General features: G+C 48.5%; 1 protein-coding gene across 3 annotated transcripts in view; it reads left to right on the forward strand.

The window, feature by feature from the left end:
- The window catches only part of NTM (neurotrimin), a 697,991-nt gene that overhangs the window by 217,292 nt on the left and 455,766 nt on the right, over positions 1-24,933 (forward strand). The window contains exon 1 of one of the 3 annotated variants that reach the window (XM_054005751.1): positions 21,370-21,404. The exons of the other annotated variants lie outside the window; for them this stretch is intronic. The gene's annotated coding sequence lies outside the window, so the exon portion shown is untranslated. Of the gene's footprint in view, positions 1-21,369; positions 21,405-24,933 lie in introns of those variants that run through there. 3 annotated transcript variants of the gene reach the window in all.

Genomic DNA, 24,933 nt, shown 5'->3' on the forward strand with positions numbered 1-24,933 from the left:
AGGAAGCTGAACCTGCATCATCTGAATCCCAGGGTCTGAATGGGTTCGTATTAGATAAATGTCCCCATCTGAGTGATCTGCGTGTTTCGAGTGGGGAAACTGAGGCAGACAAGTTGTGGCTTGTGCAAGACCACAGAAGCAGTTGGGATTAGAACATAAGGTTCCTGGCTCCCAGTTGTGTGTTAAAACCAGTGGGATGCACCTATGCACAGTGAATGTATGTTGAACATAACTGTCTTCGGGAGCAGCTGAATCTCTAGGGCCTGATTCACCCGGTCACCCAGTTTGACACCAGAGCCGTGAAAAAACTGGAGTCCTGCAGTGGTGAAACAGGCTCGAAGACTTAGCAGTGTGTGCATGCACCTAGATACCTGAATTTCTATGTCATTATCGTTATCCACCTAAAACTGGGGGAGGCATGAGGTGTGCAGCTGTGTTCCCTCAGTGTCGGTACATGCTATGAACGCAGCCTGCATATTAAAGCACCCACAATGGCCATTGGAGTCAATAGGAGTTGTATGCAAGGCAGGGCTGTGGAATCAGGATTAATGGGCACAGCGTCTTTCCAGCAAACTGTATCTCAAAACGCTTTCCAGAGCTAAATGACACAAGACGGGGGATAATATATGGTGTAAATTGCAGAAAAACAGTGCCGTGAAGATACGGCACAGCGAATAAATTAAAGCCTTTGGTCGCAAAGCCAATAACGGGGAAGGAAAAGTGAAGAGGTAGAGATGAGGGAGCGGGTTTTCTTTTTTAGATGAGATTCGAAAGGAAGTGGAGAATCAATAAATAGAATATTTGGATTCCCATTTATGCTGGCATTATATACATCCCCCGCCCGTCACCTGTGGGCCTGACCCTGGAAGGTGCTGAGCTGCCAGTTGTACAGAGGGCTCACTGCCCACTTTAATGTGTCCCAAGCTGGTTATCCCCAAATCACTTGCTACTTTTAAAAAAATCTTGCCGTAGGTTTGTATATCTATGCCCTCCCCCATCCCCCCACCGCAGAGTAATAGCGGAGCACCTCCTGTGTGTTAATGGATTACGCTCACAGCACCGTTTTGTGGTAGGGAAGTGCTATGATCTCCATGTTACAGATGGGGAAACTGAGGCACAGAGCGGCAACAGGGTAATCTTTTCAAACGTCCCTAAGTGACTTAGGAACTGACGTCTCTGACGGTCAATGGGACTGTGTCCCCTAGGTGCTTACGTCACTTTTGAAAGTGAAGCGGGCTCCTAAATCTCCTATGCACTTCTGAAAATGTTCCCCTAAGGTCACACAGGGAGTCTGGGGAAGAAGAGCCAGGAATTGAACCTCGGTGTCCAGAATCCCTGTTTGGTGTAAGACAATTCTCATGAAGGAAGTGATATTTTTAACGTCTATCCCTCTTGGCTGGGCGGGGGGGTTCTTAATACTCATTTCACTAGCCTGGACTTTGTTCTATAAGTTTGTAAAGCAGCGAGTGAATTTACAGGCAGTCCCTCACCTCAACGCACCGAGGAATCTGCTCCTGCCTTCCCCACTCGCCCCCTCCGATAAGATAATGAGATGCACGGCTTTGGTGTGTTTGACAAGCTGCTGTCCTACAGTGGGAGAGCTCAGAGTGCTCGGAGGCTGGCAGAGGAGATTAATTAATGCTAAAAGACACAGTTTGATGTGGCAATGAAATTTCGATTATAATAATCTCTAATTATCTTGTAGCACAAGTGCCTCGGCTCTCCCAGGTGTCTTTCCCCCAGTTTGAAATGGTTATTTGGGGCCTTCCAACACAAGGTGGTGGAGGAGAGGGGCAAATCCAGGGGGTCACGTGGGTTGCCCCCACCGCTTTGGAGGAGACGCCGCAGTACAGGGAGGGAGGACGGATGACTGGCTGGGGACACGGCTCGTTTGCCCCATGGGGAGGCAGTGGGTGGAGATGGAGGTTTTGCTCCTCTCTGTCAATGGACCCCAGCGGGATGGCCACAGCTGTGGAGCACGGGGGTGCTTGAGTGACAGCCCCAGCCTCGTGTAGTGATTATCCCCAAAGAAGCTTAGCAGGGACGCCCTGGCGAGCAGCACCTGTCCTTTGGAACAGGAGGAGGCAGTTCAGTTTCCACCACCCGTTCAATCCTTGGCGTTCGTGCAGAGTGCAGCTCGGCGTCAGGTCGGATGTGGATGTCGCTTTGCCTGGAGCTGGAGTGATTGAAACCAACAACCTCTTTCCCTATACACCGTAACAGACGGAGGCATGAATGGGGCCTGGTCCTGATGCCACTGGCAACTGCTACAAGCAGCGCTAACACAGCTGCTGGCTTTGTTCCTCTCTCTGCCACCTGCGGCCGGACCACGAAGAGGGGAAATACCCCGATCCTACCTAGAAACCAACTGCCCCCCAGTCAACATCTCCCTCCTATAATGCCCCTTTTACAAAGATAGGCCCTGCCTGGAGCCCCCTGAAGGCCGATACATTAGGGCTATTTCATACGCTGAGTGGAGAGCGAGCTCCAGAACTCAGAGGCCACAAACCATTCAACAGGGTTTTGATGGAGCATGCCAAGCCTGGGGCCTCATCCTTTCCTTAAATCACAAATGCTGGCTACCTTCTTGGCCACTGATCTGTTGTAAAAGATCATGAGCCCAGGATCCTTCTCCCTCAGCCTCTGAGAAATAGGGACCCAGGACACCACAAGGCAGCATCATGGGCACAATTTTCACCACTTCCTTAACCTGTCCTGCCTTCCCCTGCCCTCTGCCAGAGTAATTACAGGACCTGAAGTCTATCAGATCTCACCACTTTATGAAGACCTGTCTGGGTGAACCAAAAAAGCAATGCATTCAAGAGGCTAGGACCCTGAAAATGCAAGGTTCTATTCCCAGCTATGCCACTGATCATCTTGTATGACCTTCAATGAATCACTTCCCCCCTGTGCCTCAGTTTCCCCTCCCACCCTTTGTCTGTCTTGTCTTTTTAGACTGTAAGCTGTGTGGCAGGGAGTATCTGTTGCTATGTGCTTTTATTGTACCTAGCACAATGGGGCCCCAGTCTTGTTTGTTGCCCTGACGTGCTGACATATTGCAAATAAACTAATACTAGAGCCATTCCAATCTCAGAATTTCCATTCATTAGGAGTTTCTGACATTTCCAAGGTTTGTTCCTGTTCTGAAAGGAAAAGAAAATTCAAAATTTCCAGCAACCTGAAATTTTTGCAAGAAAATGGCCTCCCAGTCAATCGAAACATTTCATTCCAATTTCTGCTTTTTACCAACTTGAGATTAGAATTTATAATAGTCTTTAAAAGACAAGACTTCTCAAAGTGAAGAGAATTGTATTGAAATGAACTATCAAAATGTTCGGTTCCCATAAGGTCAAAACCGAACATTTCGACCTTATCGACATGCTGCCTTTCATTTTTTCCCCCTAAACAAAATATTGACAAAAATCAACAAATTCCCACAGAACGTTTCAGATTCGTTGAAATGGCATTTTGTAATGGAAGAACATCCCATCAGAAAATGTGTAATACTCTCAAGGTTTGACTGAAGGCAGATATGGACCTAGGCTGTAATAATAATACCAACCTCTTCATCCTTTGATCTCAAAGCACTTTACAAAGGAGGCCAGTATTACTGTCTCCATTTTACAGATGAGGAAATTGAGGCACAGAGAGAAGCGACATGCCCAAGCTGGCCAATGGCAGAGCTGGGAATATAATCGACTTTCCTGAGTCACACTGGGGTGCTCAAACCACTAGGCTATACTGCCAGCCAAGAAACGAAGACAAGGTCCCTGTGGGAGTCTGTGACAAAGCCAGGAATTGAAATTAGACCTCCTGAGTCCTCACTCAGTGCCTTAACCCCAAGGTCAGCCTATTTAAAACTCAGTATGCCATTTAAGCGACCGGAATCATCCAGTTCCTATGCACTCACAGTGAAACTTACCTGTTCCTTCCCAAAGGGTTGTCTTGTCTTCCGGCAGATGGCCCTCAGCAAGCCTGTGTGCGTGGTTGTATATTCATGCTGTGTAGATGTGCACTGAATAGAAGATGCATATGCATGCATCTGTATAAAGAGGAGTAATTGGCTTCTCATCTCAGTGGTGACCCCAAGGAGGTCTCCACTGTTTTAAATCACATGTATGTATTTACTCTAGCCCATGGACCCCCAGGGAGGAAGCCTTTAATTTTTTAGGCACTGTGCCCCACTCCACCGCCCCCGCTCCCTCCGGAGTGGCCATCACCGCGTGCTTGCAATACAGAGGCATGATTTGGATTCTGCTCGCTCAGGCTGGAAGTGGAGGAGGCATCCTTTGTTTTCTGCCTTGATCTGCAAGCCCTGGTCATTGTCTTGTGTCTGCAAGAGGCTGCACCCAAGTGAGGTGGGAGGGGCGACGGGGGTTACATTACTGAGAGGTCTTGCTGGGTCAGGACTGTGTATGGAGGTCGGTGCATCCAGGGATGCTCCAGTGGTTGTACTGACTTGTTGCCTTTGTCCTCTCCTCTCACCTCATATTCACACCCTGCCGATGTCATAGAAACAAGAACGACAACAATTACAGTCGAGTTTAGAGGCCTCAACATACTTAGGCTCTGCACATACATGGAGTGAAACCGTCCATGCCCCAAAAGCAGGCACCCAGGCGGGAGGGGAAACTGAGGCACAGAGCGGGGCAGCGACTTGCCCAAGCCACACAGCAAGTCAGTGGCAGAGATGGGTCTTCTGACTCCCAGCTTTGTACATTAGCCGCTAGACTATGCTACTCTTGGTAAACCCTTTTCACTGGTAACATTCAAACTATAGAACAGGTTCTTCTATAGAGCCAGTAACTCTTTCTTTAGAAAGAATTCTCCAGGTCTTTCCCAGATCTGGAGCTCCCTTCTCTACCTTGTCTCTCTTACACAGGTCTTTTGCAGGGCCTTTGTTTAACAGGACCTTGCGAGCCGTTCACCTTAAGCTGCCATTCCATTGTCACTCACAGCCTACTCGACCCTGGCAGGGATAGTGCTAGCTTGGGAGACCTCCGGAGAACACATGTTGATAGTTTTGCCAGAAGGGGTGTTGGTGACTCAGCAGCTGTGGTAGGGGGGTTCTGGGCTGCTGGGGGGCGGCACCTTTGGGGTGAGGCGTAGGGAGGAGAGAGAAGGATGCTTGGTGGTTGAGGATAAGGGCAACTTTTCCGTGAATAGAGGGCTGCAAGGCTGAGAATGGGAAGAGGAGTTAGTGATACAGAGAGGAGTCAGAGAATAGACCTGGAGACTAGGGAAAATGAGAACAGAGAAATGTAGGACAGTACGGCATTGGGCTAGATTCTGATCTTGGTGTAAATCAACAGCAGCACTAAGGAAATCAGTGGTGTTGCTCCGGATTTGCAGCAGTGCAGCTGAGCTCGGCGTCTGGCCCTCTATGCTCCATTCTAACTCCTCCCCCAGAGGATGACAGATAAGAGCCCATCAAGGTAACACAGAATGTGTTAATCATTCCTGCATTCTTAAAATAATCCCCAAATGCATCTGCAGCAAGAGGAGGCAGCTGATGGGCAGAAGACAGAGTAAAGGCTTCTAAAGTCATAAGTAACCAACCTGGCCAGGGTCCACCTTTGCAATTCTGTGCCTTGAAAGGGGGGAAAGAAAACAACCCAACCCCAAACCCTTGTGTGCTGTTTTGAGTTGCAGAACTGTCTGCAAATGAGCATGGGGGTTCATTGGCTAAACGGGGATGCTTGATAAATCCTATTTCACTTCACCAGTGAGCTGAGAAAGTAGTGCATAATGGGTTATGAGTTGTAGATCTGTTTGATTGCATTGTTGCAAAGTGGGAATTGTTTTGCAACATAGATCCTTAATCACTCAGGCATCTATGATTGAATGCATCGAAAATTGGTTGGAATTGAAAGTTAACTATACCGCAGACGGCTTATTCTTGTGTATAATTGAAACTAAATTCTAATAACTCTTCTTGAAAAGAGCTGCCAGGAGGAAATTTCAAACACCGTCTTCTCCTCCCCACCCACCTTCCAAAAAAGAGTCAGCTCCCGCTAGACACTTTTCTTCTGCGGACTGTAGTGATGGGAAATGAAATCCAATCTCCTCCTGCAGGTCCCTGAGTAGGCGTCACAAGAGCTCCAGGTGTAAATTCTGACCTGTTGTTCCTACCTTTGCAGCGCAAGGAGATGGGTTGTTGGAAGGGTGGATAGTCTGATCGGAGGGGATGGGGTTGTTAAGGGACTAGGCTTGGGAGCGGAGCTAGTCAGAAAAATTCCAGTGATTTGTTTTAGCCAATTGAATCAGCCAATTCATCGAAACTGATGGAGACAGGTTGATTTTGACAAAGTTCTGACAGAACCCAGGCAGGGGCCTGATGGAATCCTGCCTGCCTCCAGATTTTCCAGGACCTTGGCACCAGGGCAGCCTGCTAAGCCGATACCCTCAGTCAAGGACCTCAGGGTTCCCAGGGTCTGTGACTCTGGGACAGCACACCAGGTGGACCACCTCACAGCTGGGGCTCCATTCCCTTCTACGGGGAACTTCAAAATGTCCAGGTGTCATTCTGAACCAGCTCTGAGTTCTAATTCCTGTTTGCTCCCAAACTCCCTGTGGCACCGTAGGCAAGTCACTTAGGGGAAGACTTTTCAAGAGCTCAGGATCAAATTTTGAAGCACTCATTACCCCCAGTTAGGGCCAGATTTTTCTAAGGAGCTCTGATCCCATCTGGGCGTTTAAATCAAGGCCAGCCTTTCAGAAGTGCTTTTGAACACATAACGCGGGAGCAGCTCAGTAATGATACATGCACTGTTATGAAACGTGCCTTACCTCTGTGTAGCACCTTTCATCCAAGGAAGCACTTGGCAAACGATCTGCATGCAGCCCCTTCTCTGGTGGAAGGGTGCCAGGGCAGTGGAGCACAATACAACAGTGAGAAAGGCCATGGGTAAAATCTGGGGTCTTTAATGTCCGAACCGACCAGAGAGGTCATCGATTTTAACAGGCTCACCTGCAGAATCCAGCCCATAGTGTGGGCAACGCGGCATCTCGGGAGGAAGCTGGGCCCAAGTGGCGTTGCTGGAAATGGTAGTGGTGGGTAGGCTTCTAAACCATCCCATCCAGTGATGACAGAGCTCTCAGAAGTCACAGCGTTGAATCTGTGTGAGCTTCGTTGGATACTCTGGGATGCTCTATAATAAAATAGAGCTGGTTTGGTAAGATGCAGGTTTGCATTTTGTAAAACCAAAGCTGTCTGAATCTGGGGACTGGTGCAACCAGGGTGTGTCGGGGGGTGAGTTATAGGTTATAAATATATGTTCCCCAACTCACCCCCAATGTTTTCTGCCCCACTTAGGCCTTTAGTTCTGTATCTACCCTCATCAAACATCACTGCGGGAATCTATTAATTTCAATGGGTTTTGGATTGAGCTCCAAATGCATTGTCCCACGTCTTCTCCCTGGAGGGCATGTCCACACTTAAAAGGCTGCACCTGTGCCACTGTAGTGATTCAGTGAATACACTACCTGGGCCGACGGGAAGGGTTCTCCCATCAGCATCGGTAATCCACCTCCCCAAGTGGCAGCAGCTAGATCTGTGTTGTCTACAGAGGGGGTTAGATTGATTTAACTGCTTTGCTCAGGGGTGTAGGCCAGGCCTAACTCTTCCCACTCCTGCACTGGGTGCCCCAATGATCTGGGTGTCTTTTCTCTGAACCCCCAAGATTTTGGATTGGGCAAAAGGTTTGAATTCAGTTTGGGTTTCTTTTAGCACCATTTTGGGGTGACTTTTATCACCACTTGCTCTTGGCAGGGGCTCTGTGCCCCCTAGACCACACCTGTCCCTTCTTTGTGATTCAGGGTGGAAAAGAGTAACGTTCCCACCAGAAATTGATAGCCCAGGAGACCAAGTCTCTAGGTCTGATGTTCCACTGTGCATATTACACAATTGGCTTTGTGGGTGTTCCAGACTGATGTGACATAGCATAGACTCAACCTTCCACAAGAAATACCCAACCCAATGAATTACAGTCTCACTGCGCTAGCCTCCTCTAATAAAGTTAGCCTTAAGAATTCTGCATTCCCTTTTCCTCCAATGATTTCTCCAGCCTGGTCTGCAATTCATGGGCATGACTTACATCTACTGCTGACTGTGGAAGTTTGTTCCATGTTCCCTCCAACAAATGTTGATCTAAAATCATTTTCCTTGACTTGGAGCCAAGCAACTGCAGGCGCCGGAGGTAATAGCGACGATACATACCTTGGGTGCTAATGAATTACTACTCTGTTTGCCCAGGAAGGCAGCCAGAAAGGCTGGGGTCTTGGCTGCTGAATATTTCAACTCTCCTCTGGAGCATTTTGCGCCATTTATGTGACAGTAGATGATACAGAGGGGTCAGTCAGGAATTGCTATTTGCTAGAGCTAGTCGGCAATTTTTCAATGAAACGTTTATTCACTGGAAAATGCTGATTTGTTGAAACCTGATCTTTTTATGGATACAGGTCGGTTTCATTGGGAAGTTGTCTCCAGTTCAGGATGGAATTTCAGGTTGTAATGAGAGAGGGAGAACGCCCTCAAAATAACCAGGATTCTAGCAATTAGGGCACTGCCCTGGGATGTGCGGCACCCAGGTTTAAGTCCCTACTCTGCTCGCTTCAGAGCAAAGACTTGAACCTGGGTTTCCCACATCCCAAGAGACTGCTCTAAGCACCAGGGTACAGAGTCAAGGGAATTTTTATACTGATACAGAATGAAAACAAAATTTACAACCTCACAACTTTTCATGAAACAGAATTCTTGTTTTCCAGTCAGTCCTGCTATTTAACCTATCATAACACAAGATCCAGGGGATGCCCAGTGAAATTAAAAGGTCACAAAATTAAAACTGGTACAAGTAAATATTTAAAACAAACAACAAAGGGCATATTTACCCTGTGGAACTCTCTGCCACAAGGTATCTCTGTTGCCAAGAGCTTAGCAGGGGTCAGAAAGGGTAAAATTGCCCTATGGTTTTGTGAAGAATGTGCAGATGAAAATAAAATGTTTTTTTTTTTGTTCTGTTTTTGCGAGTTTGTATATGTATGTTAGGGAGGAAAGAGTATTATTCTTGAAGGGAGCAGAGGTCAATTGAGCTTAGCAGTGAGACATGTTTTTCCACACATCTGTACTGTGCTGGAGAGAATTGTATTCTTTTGTCACTCTGATAGCAAGGCAAGGCTGGTCAATAGAATGCTCTCAGGGCTGGCTTTCGAAGAAAACTCTGCAGAGGATGAATAGCTGAATTATTATTAAGCATTTATTTGTGGTGTCACCTGTGATGTGCTAAGTGCTTTCCAGACACACTGAAAGGGCTATATCATAGTCTAAAGATAGACAGATAAACAAGAAGGTAGACAGAGGTCAGAGAAGGGGATATCAAAAGGATTCTTCTCTGCAAATCCAAAAGGTTCATTCTAAGCAACCCAGCAGCAGGATAGAAATTCGCCAGGTGTACCTCATAGGAAACGTGGGGAGTTTTTCTTGTAATTTGGAGAGAGGCGAATGATGGCAGCTCCGAGAGGGGATGGAATTAGCCCCGAGTCTGATTACAGATGGATTGGAACATGATGACAGTTTTGTCAGAATTTTATCGTCTTAAAAATAATCCATTTTTAAAAATCAAAATCTGGAATTTCAATGACATTTTGAAAACGCCAGCAATCAGATGAGGGAAGAACTGACCTCAAAATTGCCTGGATTCAATTAACTTGATTTTAACTCACTGTAGTTAATGCAGTGCAAACACAGTCACATGTGAACCACTTTAACCCTTGCTTAAATCGATCTAGCTTGAGTCGGGAAATTACTGCGTTAAACTGAACTGATTTAATTGAGGCTTAAACTTGTTTAAATGTGTCCAGATTATGGGGTTGCACTAGTTTAGAGAGGCAGGATGGTCTAGTGAATCAGGACTGGATTCAATTCCCTGCTCTGCCACAGTCTCCTTGGACAAGTAATATAGCCTCTCTGTGCCTCAGTTTTCCCTCTGGAAAAATAGGATGATTACCCTGCCCTACCGCACAGGGTGGCTGTGAGGATAAATATATTAAAGATGGTGAGATGCTCAGATATTAAGGTAATGTGGGCCAGATAAGCCCCTTAAATAGATAAACCAGTGCAACTTTTCTAGTAAAGACAAGAATCTGATCGAAAGTGAGGACATTCTCACACTCGTATGATGCAATCTGTTAAAGCATCTCCTTTCATATGATGCAAGCTTTATCCCTTAAATGTTCCAATTTTGGGCACATCAAATATTTCCTCCAGGCAGGGGGAAGCATTAGTGCTCAGTACTGGAGAGCTTCATGCAATATGATACCATGAAATATGCTTCTTCATTACAGCTTGTGTGGGTTTCCGAGCTCAAGGCTAGTTTGCTTTTGTCTGCCTTTTTCTTCTTTTGTCTCAATGGGTCAGTGAGGAATAATGCACCAGTGGGAATCCCCTGGTAGTGTAATGAACTGGGTATGCTTAACACGGACGTATCCTGGATGGAATCAGAACTGCTGAACTGTGTTGTAGGACCTAGTCTGCTAATGGGGCTTCCGGGTTAGCTGAAGTGGCAGGGACCTGGGCCTGGATTGGATCCCCAGAGGTAGCTAGGCACCTAATTCCCATTGACTTCAGGGAGAGTTGGGTTCCTAACCGCTTCTGAGGATCTGGGACTTTTGGAGCAGGGGGATCTGAGTTCGATTCCTGCTCTTGCAAATGGTTCTCTGAGCAGCACTGAATTTCTAGGCAGACTCAGCTGGATTAGAAGGTCTGAATTCAGGTGGATCTGTCCTGAGCAGATGCCCTAGAAAGGGCAAAAGAAAAGCCCATGGCAGACAGGTGTGTTCTGAGCCCCCAGTACCATCCTGCTCTTAGCGAGGTGGGGAAGAGAGGGATTAATGGCATTTGACTAATAACTCATGGATTAACCAAGTGGAATCCGAGCCCAAGTAAAAACAGGTATCATTGTGGAATGAATGGAGGACAATTTGAATCTGCTGTTAACTTAAATACCCATCTGCTCGCATCCCAGGAGCGTATAAATTTCAGGGGATAATTAGTGGCTGCCGTACAGAAAGCAGCAGGGCACTAACCACATTTGCTAGAGTTGTGGGGTCTCGTCCGTCTCTCTGCGATTCTGTCTGGATGGCTGAGTTCCAGGAAGAAAGGAGCTGGGTCGTTCCTCCGTCTCATAAAGGGATGAAGACAGAGGCAGTTCTGTTTATACAGGGGTCACCAAGAGAGGGGGTTGGAACCTGGAGAAGGAACGGAGGAATCTTTGGGATGGGAAAGTGCCATACAGATTAATTTTGAGCCAGAGTAATACTATAGTTATATATTATTAGATTATAATTATAGTAGAGACCAAAGATACCATAGGTCAGGGAGAAATCTAATAAGTATTTTATCCCCATTTTACAGATGGGGAAACTGAGTCACGGAGCAGTGAAGTGACTTGCCCAGGGTCAGTGCCAGAGCTGGGAACAGAACTTAGATCTCCTGATTACCACTGCTTCCATTGTCTGCTCTGGCCATTAGTCCACACTGCAGGATCAGCCGGTGTGCACATTTTGTCTTTGAATTTCTCCCAGCCCACCTTCATGCTCTCTCCCTGCTTTTCTGAAAGATGGACGGTAAAGGATGGGCCGTCTGGTGATTACAGCAGGGAGATAGGATTCTTGGGTTCCATTTCCGGCTCTGTCACTTATCTGTGGTGAAACCTGAGGCAAGTCACGTCTCTGTGTGCATTGATATAACTGTCTCTAAAATGGGCGTATATAATATCTGCCTCACAGTAGGGTTGTGAGGCTTAATTGTTTCATGTTTCTAAAGCGCTTTTGGCTCCTTGGTTGAAAGTTGATCTCCAGGAGAAGTGCAAAGCATGCTTATTTGCATTCCTATTGCCAGCACTATCCATAGGGAGAGAATGTCAGAACAGCTGTTATGTCAAATTACCTTCTTCCAGTAACTAGGGATTTTGTCTGTCATCTTATGGATGGCTGACCCACTTCCACCTCTGGGGGGGAGCCCTGTTTTGCATATTCTTTGCATCTAGTGCTTTGTGATATTAGCCAGACAGCCCAAGTACAATGCAACAGAAGCACTCGGCTAACATCTGAAAGAGATTAGCAGATCCTTTCAGACAGCACATTACAGGCCTGTTAGCAGAGATGAACCATAAGGAGCTGAAGATGCGGCAAGATGGGATGGAGGGGCATCGGCAGGACTACATGGGGGGGCTAAGACTGGAACAATGTGGGGTGCTGCATGGGATCCGTTCCCGAAAGTATGGACAGAGGTGGGAAGGAATGGAATAGCGGACTGTGTTGTGGGTCAGGGTTGAGGGGCACCTTAGAATTATTTTTGGGAGTGGGGCACAGAATGGAAAAGCAGGAGGCGCAGTCAGAGGACTGAGAAGCAAGTGCACCAAAAACAAAAGCATCGTCGTTTCGTAGGAACGTGGCCACAAACATGATTCCACAGAGTAGCGCTGAAATGACTAAACCAATGGGGGTTACAACATGGTCACTCAGAGAGGACCACCTAACAAGAGCTGGGCAAAAAAATTTGTCTCAAACTTTTTTCATTAAAAACTGCAGATTTGGGTCGACTGAAACAATTCACCAATTCGGGTTGATTTTACAAAATTGTTTCCGTTGAAAAAGATTGTATAGAACAAAAAGTCAGAAAAACTCCAAATGTCTCATTTGACATTTTCTACACGAAACATTTTTTTTTGTATTTGAAACAACACGATTTTAAAATCTCCTTCTGTTTGTAATTGAAAACCATTGATAAAGCTTGAAATTAAACCCAATTTGTTTGATCCAAAACTAATGTTCTTTCGACATTTTGGTTTGCCAATTTTTTTTTTCTCATTTTTTGGGATGGGGGGAAAGTGCCACTGAACTGAAAAACCAGCTATTTGTCCAGCTCTGATTGTAAACCAGATCCTGTGAGAAGGTTCTATTTGCAGGGTGGAAAGGATCCAAGCAGTTCTGGGTGAGATCCTCAACTGGTGTTAGTCAATATAGCTCCACTGGTTTGATGTTCCTTGGAATGTGAATGGGAAGCTTCATAATCTGTTCCATTATTTTCAGAGGCCATGGTTCCAGAGTTCCCCGGTCCCTCTCCCTTCAGTTGATTTCATACCAGCATCTCAGTGTGTCCTACTATTTGAAACCCTTATTACAGACTTTGAGTATAATTGCTTCTTAATTAACTCAAGTGATGGCTTTATTTCCTTGAACTCATTTCCAGGGGCTTCATTTTATTTCTACACAAAATTAATATTTTACATTTACACTTAGGAGAAGAATAGACACACAATATAGAGAGAGGGTGAGAGATGAATGGGACCTGGCTCCTATCTCTGCTTACATTAAAGAAATGTTTTATTTCTGGGAGCGGCACTCGATTTCCAATGCTCGTTTTCAGGGAGAAAAAAACAAACAAAGCATGAATCAAGATAATTAAACAGCTTGGTTTTAGGGCAAATTAAGGAATGGTTATGTCAGCAGAATCCCCTTTCTTGGACTTCGTTACATCCATTTCAGCCTCAAGGAAAGTACAAAGAGTCTGTGTATGTACATGTGACTCCCTTATGGGTGGGGTGATCTGAGCACAGGGCTGGAATCGAGGAACCCCCGAGTTCAAATTCTGCTGTGAACCCTGAATCCCTCTGTGACTGTAAGCTAGTCAAGAAGCATAAGCTAGTGGGTGAAGCTCAGGGGATATGCGTTCAACCCTTGACTCTGCCACAAGACTCCCTCTGTGACCTTAGACAAGTCACTTCACTGCTCAGTGCCTCAGTTTCCCTGTATAATTGAGATGATAATATGGACACTTGAGCTTTGGATGCTTATGTGTGGGTCTAGGTTGGGGAGCCCAACACTGGCTTCTCTCTCTTCCCTGCTGGAGAACGTTTGAAGACTCTCCACTAGAGGCCCCTACTCCGTTTAGATGCCATGAGATGTAGAAAGCAGCTCTTCCCATTGTGTCCCCTCATTCCTTCTGAGAGCTGATCTGTAGATCCATGTGGCATAGATCAAGATGTAGAATGTGTGTCTGGCTCACAGGCACCCAAGAGTCAGGGGATGCTAGAATGTGGGCTTTGGCTTGGACCAGATGGAGCACTGTGGTTAAGCTCCGGACTAGGCTCCCAAGGGTGGTTGTGGAATCCCTGTCCCTGGAGGGTTTTAAGAACTGGTTGGACAGCCACTTGTCAGGGATGGTCTAGGTTTGCTTGGTCCTGCCTCCATGTGGGGGAGCGAGGGAGATAGACTAGATGACCCCTTGAAGTCCCTTCCAGCTCTGCATTTCTATGATTAGGATGGTGAAGTAGTAGACTCTTACCTTACTGGCTTGGGCACTACAGGGGGGGTGTGATTACACAGTAGGCCAGTCAGTATTATATTGGCCCAATACTTGAAACAAAATCCCTTCCTGTGTTGGTCAAGCCATCTTAGCACCAGCTGTGTTCACACTACCTATGTTGTGCTGAGTAGCAGAGGTTCTGGCCCCAGGACGGCCAGGTATCATTAACCTGTATTGCAGAACCGGGTGACAAAACAGTACTTCCCAACTTGGCTAAGCCATTTCTGTCTTGCAGTGTAAATAGGATTGAACAAAGCTCCCATCCCCGTGCTCCATGTCTGCAAAGTTCACAGCTGCAGCGTGATTCAGGATAGAAGAACTGCTGGGAGATGGTTTGGTCCCATCTACTCTGCCAGACTGAGCTACGATTTACCTGTGTCCGGTGCTGCCATTCTGCCCCTGTGCGCTGCAACACAGCAGCTTGCGGTAGCATTGACAGTAGGAGCACTTATGTCCCATCTGCCCTGGTTTGTGACCTGTGTCACTTGAGCTGATTTTAAACATGGCAACAGTGTTGCCTAGTGGATAGAGCACTGGACTTGGACTCAGGAGACCTGGGTTCTGTTCCCAGCTCTGCCATTATGTGTGCCTCAGTTTCCCATTCTGTAAAATGGGACTAATTATCCTGACCTCCTTTGTAAAGTGCTCTGAGATCTGTAGATGAGAAGGGCTAGGCATTATATCATTTAAGGGCTTAAGTCAGTTCATGAGGGGTCCAAGCAGCCATGTGGACTTGGCCTTGAACTAGCTTTAAGCGCTCTCTAAAACCAGTTTGCACCATGTGTTTGCCAGCACGGTGTGGATGGAGCCGTGTTTATCCAGCCCAACCTGACCAAGTCTGTGAATGGAGACTTCATCCCAGCTCCTCCAACAGTGATCTGCTCTGGGCTAGGGTAGGTTGCATAATGCTGGTAGGGGTTGATCCCATGAGCTGACCAGGATTCCCTAGTAACTGTCCATTCACCTCCTGAGTAATCCCAGACATGTGGTTAGAACTAAGCTGCTCAGTGGCATTAGCCCTATAAATAAACACAAGATTTGATGGGAGATCCTGGAGAGAGGGACATAAATAGCACTGGCTGAGAGACCCCAAGAGGCCCAAAATAGCACTGCCCCATGCTGGATGGGACCCAGAGAGGCTGAGCAGCGGCACGGTTGCCCAGATGGATAATCTGTTTCTTGCCAGAGGGGCTAGGAGTCCCTGCTGCTTTCACAGTTAAAGGTGGCCCGGTTTGAGAGATTACTCACTAAACTCCCATCCAGCAGCCCCAGCTTCAAAGTCAACCCAGAGAGCATACAGGAGGGATGAAGGGGAATGGCTGTGACCTTGTTGCCTGCAGCAAGCTCAGCGGGCCCTTGGCGCTAGCAGATAAGGACATCAAACAGGCTCCTGTCAGGAGGAATTTGCTGGGACTGAGGACTTCTGCTGCAGGGGTGGGGAGAATTCTGAATCCCAGCTCAACCCCAGCCAGGGCTGATGGACTCCTGCCCTCCCGGGGGACTGGCTCCCCAAACCTAAATGCCTGCACTTCAGGCCTGGCTTATTTAAACCCTCTCCTGCCATCCCAGCCCGGAGCCAAGCCCGGGGCGCCGGCAGCAGTAACACAGCTGCAGCTCTGGTGTCGAGGTTCTGAAGCAAACGGATGCCAGCTCAGAACACATGGCTATGAGCTTTGGGCCGGGAGGGCTAATTTAGCCTTTAATTTGCAGGGTTCCAATATGTGTCCCATCCCCACGCCGCAGATGCGGCGTGAAAAATCCCCCGCCTGCTGCAGCTTGTATCAGGATGCAGCTACTGCAGGAGAAACACTTAGCACTTGCCAGTGAGGCTTGCAGTGGTGGTGTAGCCATGTTGGTGCCAGGGTATAAGAGAGACAAGGTGCGTGAGGTCCTATCTTTTATTGGACCAACTTCTGCTGGAGAGAGAGAGAAGCTTTCGAACTCCAGAGAGCTCTTCTTCAGGTCTGAGAGGTACTCAGCGTGTCACAGCTATATACAAGGAGGAAGAGATCACTCCACCTCTGACCTCTCAGTCCTCATCCTCAAAGGAAACCTCCAGGACACCTTCAAAAGATGAGCCTGGAAGCTGAAATTCATAGCTCTGCTAGACAGCCCAAACCCCGGACTGAACGGAGACATTGGATTTATGGCTCATTACAGCAATCTGTAACCCACTAACCCTCCTTTGTCCTATGACTGTGGCGGTGTTAAGTGCCCACTTCACCTTGATTGCAGCATGTTGTAGCGCAGAGGTGGGCAAACTACGGCCCGCGGGCCACATCCAGCCCGTGGGACTGTCCTGCCCAGCCCCTGAGCTCCTGCCCCGGGAGACTAGCCCCCAGCCCCTCCCCGGCTGTTCCTCCTCGCCCACGGCCTCAGCTCGCTCCGCTGCCAGCACAATGCTCTGGGCAGCAGGGTTGTGAGCTCCTGGGGCAGTGCAACTGCAGAGCCTGGTCTGACCCAGTGCTCTGTGCTGCGTGGCGGCAGCGGCGGTGGCGGTGTGGCCCTGCTCCAGCCAGGCGGCGCGGCTGTAGCGCCACCAGCCACTGGTACTCCAGGCAGCGCAGTAAGGGGGCACGGAGCGGGGGGGGGGCAGGACAGAGGGCAGGGGAGTTCAGTTTGGTGGTCGGGGGCAGGGGTGTGGATGGGGTCAGGGTGGTCGGGGGGAGGGAAACGGGGTTGGATGGGGTAGGGATCCCGGGGCGGCAGTCAGGAAGGAGGGGGGATTGGATGGGGCAGCAGGGGGTTGGATGGGGCGGCGGGGGTTCCGGGGGCAGTCAAGGGACAGGGAGAAGGGGCGGTTGGATGGGGCAGGGGTTCTGGGGGGCCATCAGGAATGAGAGGAGGGGTTGGATGGGGCGGCGCAGGTCCGGGGGCGGTCGGGACAGGGAGCAGGGGTGTGTGGATGGGGCAGGGGTCCCAGAGGGGTTGTCAGGGAACAGGGGGGGGTTGGATGGGGCAGGAGTCCCGGGGGGGTGGGCAGATAGGAGGTGGGGGCTGGGCCACGACCCCCTCCCCAACCAGCCCTCCATACAATTTACGAAACCCAATGCGGCCCTCAGACCAAAAAGTTTGCCCGCCCCTGTAATTAGCTGTGACACTCTAGGTACACGTACACTGCACTAAAAAACCCACAGCCCCAAGTCTCAGCGTCTGGGTCACTGCAGGGCTAAAAATGGCAGTGGAGATATTCAGGCTCATCTGGAGCCTTAGGCTTTGAGACCCACCCCTCACATGGGGGTTCAGAGCCCAGGTTCCAGCCTGAGCCCGAACCCAGATATCTACGCTGCAACTTTTAGCCCCGGATCCCGTGTCACATAAGCCTGGGCCAGCCGCAGCCGTGCTGTGGGTCTTTTATTGCATTGTAGACGTACCCTTCCCAGACCTGAAGAAGAGCTCTGTGTAGCTCAAAAGCCTGTCTTTTCACCAACCGAAGTTTGTCCGATAAAAGATATTATCACCCACCCATCTCTCTAGTACTTGCCAGTCATCTGAGGCTCTGTCGGCGCTTTGTGAGCAAGAATTAAGCTTCGTGATACCCCTTCAAGGCAGGTGTTACTGATGGGGAAACTGAGGCACAAAGCGATGACTAACTTGCCCAAACCCAGTGGGTCAGCTGGCAGAAACAGAACCCTGGTCTCTTCATTTCCAGGAAGGTCATGTGGGCTAGCAAAGTGGTCTATAGGCTGGGAGTGAGGACAAATCCCACCTGTTGGGGATATCTTCTGAGGTGCTGTGCCTCGGTTTCCCCACTGGTTAAACCGGGAAAACTCCACTCCCTCTTTCCTTTCCCTCCCTCGGTAAAGCACTTGGAGTGTTAAATATTATGTATTACATATTGTAACCACTGGAATACACCGTAACCTTTGACACTTAGCTCCTTTGATTGTCTCATTTCCCAAGCTGTCAGAGAGGGGACTAACTTCCAGGTTAAAGAACTATCGGAGTGGAGAGGGGGCACGGAGAGCTTTTTAAAATATCTCTAGCCTTTCTGAGGCTATTTTCTTTAGCATCCTGAGAGCTCCATAATTCATAATCCTGAAATGCACTGGCTGATAATTGCCCTAATCACTGGAGAAACATGGCTGAAATGTACTGAAATAAGCCATAAAACTCATTACAAGATAACAAGATTCTATCTATTCTCGGAGGTCGCCTTAAAGCTCCACAGGTCAGGGAGTTAATCACCTCCTTCAGTGGAAGCAATGCAGATAAGAGGCTGCGTGTGCTGTATATGTACAGTGAGCCTGGCCAGGCTTGGAGTATCTGCTGGCTTTACCATAGGAGAAGGGTGGGGAAGGGGGCGAGAAGCCGGCCTGCACTTTTTCTTTTGGGTTTGTGTTTTATGTTCCAGTTTTTATTCGGAAATTGATTCAAGAGGGAAGGGATTTGGTGGCCAGTCTTTCCAAAGACAAATTGCATCTTTCTCTCTTTGCTGGGCATCTCTGTCCAAACTGGACTCTGAGAGAGAGAGAGAGAGAGAGCAGAACTGGAATTGCTTTTGGCATTTACTATTGTTCGCATTCCAGTAGAGAGATCAGACCCCTCCCTGGTGCTAGGTGCTGTACACGTACATAGTGAGAGGCAGCCCCTGCCCTGGCGAACATACAATCCGAACAGGTAAGACAAAGGGGTTGAAGGAAAACAAAGGTGCGGAGAAGTGAAGTGACTTGCCCAAGGGCGTCTCAGCAGGTCGGTGGAAGAGCTGGGAATAGAACCCAGGTCTTTCACGCCCATGCCCTCTTCACTAGACCGTGCTGCTAGCCAAGGTTGCTTGTTGCCCTCTGATGCCTTGAGGGAGCAGGGTGTGTGTGGAGGTATGGGGGAGATACCAAAGGGAAGGCCAGGGTTCACCTGGCAGACTTTCTTTCCTTTCCATCCCACGAGATGGTGGCTCTTGGTGGACAAGAATGGGGCAAGCCCCCAGGTGGATGAGTGTCGGGGGACGGTATTTCCCCTCCTCCCCTGAGAAGATGGTATCCTCTGCAGGGCAGGACTGAAAGCTCATTAATGGGGAGGTGCGGGAAGTCTGGGACTGAATGAACATGGGAACCTGGCTTCCATTCTCACCTCAGGAGGGAGCAGTGCCTCTAGGCCAAGGTTAGGGCAAAAGTAAGCAACTGTAGATTATGTGGAGCTGAAGAGTGAATTCTCTTCGCTGGGTTGGATTCCAGTAGCAGTAAGGCAGGCCTTAGAGCTTTAGACTGCAGGCACAACCCTTACTCCTGGATGAGCGATGCTAAGGATCTGTAGCCTGAAAGCTGGAGAATATGATCAGCACCTAGGCCAACCTACCCCAGTAACGAGATCTGACTGCAATCTGAGCTTGATGTATGGGCATCCAGAAGGATCAACTGCCCTGTCTGGCCCATTAGTTTTTGTACTTCCCTCTCACGCAATATTAGTTTCCTTCTAAGATATGATGTCCCAGCTAAATGCAGAGTGCCTCTCACCCTGCACTGGGTATAGGCATTGGAGGCTGGGCTACTGGGCCGGAAAGGCAGTTAGGACGATGGGTGAGCTAGCACCATAGAATGGCGGTGCCTTATGCTCACTTGGCCCTGGTGAAAATGACAGCACAAAACACAGGGCAATGGAGACTCAGACCCAGAGACTTCAGCATTGGCTCCATGCAGGTGGACGCAGCATATCTGAGCTGCCTGGGTACCCTTTTCTGGAGCCACAATGCCGGAATTCCGTTTCTCGTCCCATATGTGATAGTAGGTTTATCATCCCCCACAGCGGATAGCTGGGCCCCGGTATCACTGAGTGTTATTGTTCACAAGCACCATGGTGGACTTTCAGCTGAGACAAGCTTGGCTCATCTCTGGGCTCAGCCAGACATTCTCGTGTTCGGGAGGCTCTCGGAGTCCTGGGGCTCCCCAAGCAGGAGATTCGGTGGCAGGGTAGGTGAGCCCCATGAGTGACTCTGTGCCCTGGCTTGGGTGCTCAGTTTGGAGACCACAGAGGTGCCTTTGTAGAAGGGTGTGGGCAGAGGAGTGGCAGGCGTCAATTCCCATAGCTCCTTTGGACTTCAGTGGCACCACACCAGTTGATACCAGCTGAGGATCTGGCCCTGGCCTCCTCTTTAGAGAGCAGGTTGGGTGAAGAGCAGGCACTCCCTTGACAGAAGGCTGGGCCAGGGATGGCTTCCCCAGGAGAAAGGTTACCGTCTGTATGTCGGCGGGTGGGGGTAATGCATGTCACTGCAATTCACCTCCTCCAAACTAGCATGTGTTGCTTAGTCAGCCACATTGCTGGAGTGCTATGACTTGAAGCCTCGTGCACGGGCCGTTACGTTGGGTTTGCCGTGATCGATAGGTACCCCGCATGTGGCTAACACATAATTAACTCTCAATCAATGCTGCCTATGAGTCAGTGTTCATTTAACATAGAACAGCCCTCCTAGCCGAGCCAGCAATTTAGATCTAATAGGGATGTGTGCTGAATAAATATTAATTGGTTATTAAAAGCATGTGTAGTGGGGGACTATGGACTCATAGCCCGTCACACAGGCCCGGGTCAGAGCTGACTCTCAATCCCTTTCCACCTGTTGGAGGTCTCAGACGTACGGCCCTCCTTTCTTGTCTGTCTGTCGTAGTACTTACATGGGCCTTATCGCCGCAGTAGCCGAGCGCCACACAGAGCCATCCTCAGAACAGCCCTGAGAAGGAGGGCAATGCTAGTATCCCCATGGTACAGATGGAGAACTGAGGCACAGGGGGGCAACTTTTTAAAGGGATTTAGGTACTTTGCTCCCAATCATTTAAAGGTATTTAGGTGCCTAACTCAAAAATCTGGGCCTGAAGGATGACGGGACTTGCCTAGGTCTCTTGTGAAACACATGCCAGAGTGAGGTAGTGAACTCTGGACCCCTAAGTCTGAGCCTTAACCACTTAACTGTCCTTCCGCCCTGGGGCGTTAGTGTTCCACCTATCCTCACAGGAGCCTTTTTGTTAACAGGAACTCAGTATCATTCAGTGGAATTCCCCTTGCAGGGCGGATGAGCCTGGAAATCCTCAGAGGTGGCTGTTGTTCGGTAAGCTAAAGTGTTTCAGGGGGATCCTGGCCGAGGACAGGACTTCTGTGGGTTCCCCATGGGGAACAGTACAAGTGCTGCAAATCTGTCTCCTCTTCCCTTTCCATGGTCTGTTTGTTCTTTCTTTCTTTCTTCAAAAGTGCACACAGAGACACTAGTATGCAGGATCAGTGTTCAGAGACAGGAGTCGCTGTGTGTGATATTTGGAGGCAGGGGAGTTCAGGAGAGATGTAGAGGTGGGGGTGGGGAGACAGTGAGATTGCAGCAGCCGACAGATGATGCTCTGACATCCAGATTGCATCCTTGCTTTGGCTGAGCTCACCCCGTGTTTGACAGTAGCAGCAAGACGGCACATCTTGGAAAGCAATTTCTTTTTCTTCGCCATGAATCCATGGCCACGTCTCAAGCATACGCCAGTTAATCTGGGGCTGTGAGCTTCCCCCATCAAGAAAGGTTTAGGAAGGAGGTGGAACCCGTCAGGAAGGAGCCTGTCAGCTCCCATAGCTACTGCAGTTTCTCTTCCTTCAGTGATCTGAATTTTTTGAGCGTTAGCATGCTGTGAAGCTGGGGCAAGCATTCCAGCATGCATCGCTTGGAGTAAACTGCAGCGGGCCTGGTAGGAAACCTTCCTACAGAGCAACAGGGGCTTCCACTCCATGCTGCCAAGAGAAGTGAATTCATTTATTTTTCTTTTCTGGGGGTCAGGGAAGCAGGTCCATGAAGATGTTTGCAACATGGACCCATGGCTAGACTGGGCATTAGCCATTAGGACAAGGGGTCTTTTTCCAGCCCTTGTGCAAGTTATCCTTGCACACGTCATTTCCCCATCCGTAAGGTGGGGCATAATGAAATGTACAGAGAAAAGCCCTCTACAGTCGATAATTATCTGTTAAGCCCCAGCAAAGCAAAGTGTTCCTGTCCCAAAGAATTTACCTACAGTCTAAACTGAGAGACATAACCATACCCATTGGCGGTTCCTGTCTCATGCTTTTTTTGCTGCATCAGAAATAACTGGCAAGCAATGCCCTTGGCATCCTGTTTTATGGGAGGATGCAAAGACACCCGTAATAACTGTGTAAGTCCTCTGCCACGACCAGCTGTGTAACTCTGGAGCATGGGTGATTAACTCATTTCCCAGGTATTGCCAGAGGAGATCAGTGAGTGAGGGACAAAATGGGTGTCTTTCCCATGTTCGTATCAATTGAGGAAGGAGGTAGAATGGTGAAAATGCTGAAGAAGCAGCATCGTTTAGAGGATAAGGTGCTGGGTTGGGACTCAGCTGGGGACTTATCAGTTGGAAGCAACAGAGGAGGAGAAAGACCTGAGTGTATTGCTTGATCACAGGATGACTATGAGTCGTCAGTGTGATGTGGCCATGAAAAAGGCTAATGCACTCCTAGGATGTATCCGGGGAGGTGTTTCCAGTAGAGACAGGGAAGTGTTAGTACCATTATACAAGGCACTGGTGAGACCGCCTCGGGAAAACTGTGTGCATTTCTTCTCTCCCATGTTTAAGAAAGATGAATTCAAACTGGAACAGGTGCAGAGAAGGGCTACTCGGATGAGTGGAGGAATGGAGACCCTACCTTGTGAGAGGAGACTCAAAGAGCTTGGCTTGTTTACCCTAACCAAAAGAAGGCTGAGGGGAGATATGATTGCCCTCTATAAATACACCAGAGGGATATATACAAGGGAGAGAGAGGAGTTATTTAAGTTAAGCGCCAATGTGGACACAAGAACAAATGGCTATAAACTGGTCATCAACAAGTTCAGGCTGGAAATCAGAAGGTTTCTAACCATCAGAGGAGTGAAGTTCTGGAACAGCCTTCCAAGGGGAGCAGTGGGGGCAAAAGACATATTTGGCTTCAAGACTAAGCTTGATAAATTTATGGAGGGGATGGGATGATGGGACTGCCTATGATGGCATGTGGCCCATTAGCAACTGCCAATAGCAAAAATCCCCAGAGGCTGGAGACAGGACACTAGATGGGGAGGGCTCTGAGTTACTACAGAGAATTCTTTCCTGGGTGTCTGGCTGGTGGGTCTTGCCCACATGCTCAGGGCCTAACTGATCACCATATTTTGGTTCATGAAGGAATTTTCCCCAGGTCAGATTGGCAGAAACCCTGGAGGGGGAGGAGGGGGGTGTTCGCCTTCCTCTGCAGCATGGTGCCTGGGTTACTTGCAGATTTAAACTAGTGTCAATGGTGGATTCTCTGTAACTTGAAGTCTTTAAACCATGATTTGAGGACATCAGTAACTCAGCCAGAGGTTAGGGGTCTGTTTCTGGAGTGGGGGAGGTTCTGTGGCTTGCAATGTGCAGGTCAGACTAGATGATCACGATGGTCCCTTTTGACCTTAAAGTTTCTGAGTCTCTGAGTTCTGTGTTCATAGCTCTGCTCTGTGACCTTGGGCAAGTTGCTTCCCCCTCCCTCTACCTCTGTTTCCCTCCAATCCTTTGTCTGTCTAATCCCTTTGGATTGTAAACCCCAAGCTCATTCTGGGGCCTCTGTGAGCTGCTTTAATATAGATAATGATATTAGCAGAACCTAAATCTTGCATTTATCCAATAACATCCCCTATAGCTCCAAAGTAATCTGCAAGAACAGTTAATTGTTGGGTACTGTCATTTCTTTGTCATTTCAGAGCTGCAGGGAGTTCTTATGTTCCCTGTAAGATCAAGTGATTCCCCCATCTGGATGGTACTACTGTACAGCTCACGACCTGCAATTGGATCTATGCTAAAGCCTGGTCTACTCCTAAAACTCAAATTGACCTAGCTACATTGCTCGGGGCTGTAAAAAATTTTGCACCCTGTGCAACGCCATTAGGTCAACCTAACCCCTACTGTAAACACAGCTAGGTCAACAGTAGAATTGTTCTGGTGATGTAGTTACCTACCATCCCATAAAACAGGATGCCCTTTCTGTCTATGGAGGAAGTGTGCACACTGCCGCACAGCTCCAGCACCAGGGTTGTGCTGCTGTAGTGTAGACATAGCCTCACACACGCGCTTGTTCCGGGATTGGGGAGTTCTACTGAAGTCAGTGAGATTCTTCTCTAGCAGAGCCGGTAGCAGAATTGTGGCTTACAGCTGGGATACCTGTTTTATTTTTTCCAAGGTGTTCAAGAATTACAGCTGAGAGAATGCTGCAAATAATATTCCACCCATGTCCGCCCCTCTTGTGGGTTCACTTTCCACTGGTATTGTAGCCAATGAATTTGCTGGCAGGAATGGTGAATTTTAAGCAGATGGTGGAAAATAGCTGCAGAGAGTGAACTTCAGACTCTTAATTGCGAGTATTATCAGTGGAAATCCAATTCCAAGAATTATCGTGATCTGATTGGAGAACAAAAGTGACCTGCACATCCAATCAGAACAGCTGAGATTTTGAATACCATCTCCCCGCAGTAAGCTGCTTATGAACATACTGCAAGTCAGGATCTGTTTGCATCAACAGTTTGGTGCCTCATTTTGAATAATGAATGAATGAAACGGCATGCTTCTGCTCTCTTGTTTTCTGGTACA

Source organism: Malaclemys terrapin, chromosome 15 (genome assembly GCF_027887155.1).
Source record: "Malaclemys terrapin pileata isolate rMalTer1 chromosome 15, rMalTer1.hap1, whole genome shotgun sequence".
NCBI lineage: Eukaryota > Metazoa > Chordata > Testudines > Emydidae > Malaclemys > Malaclemys terrapin.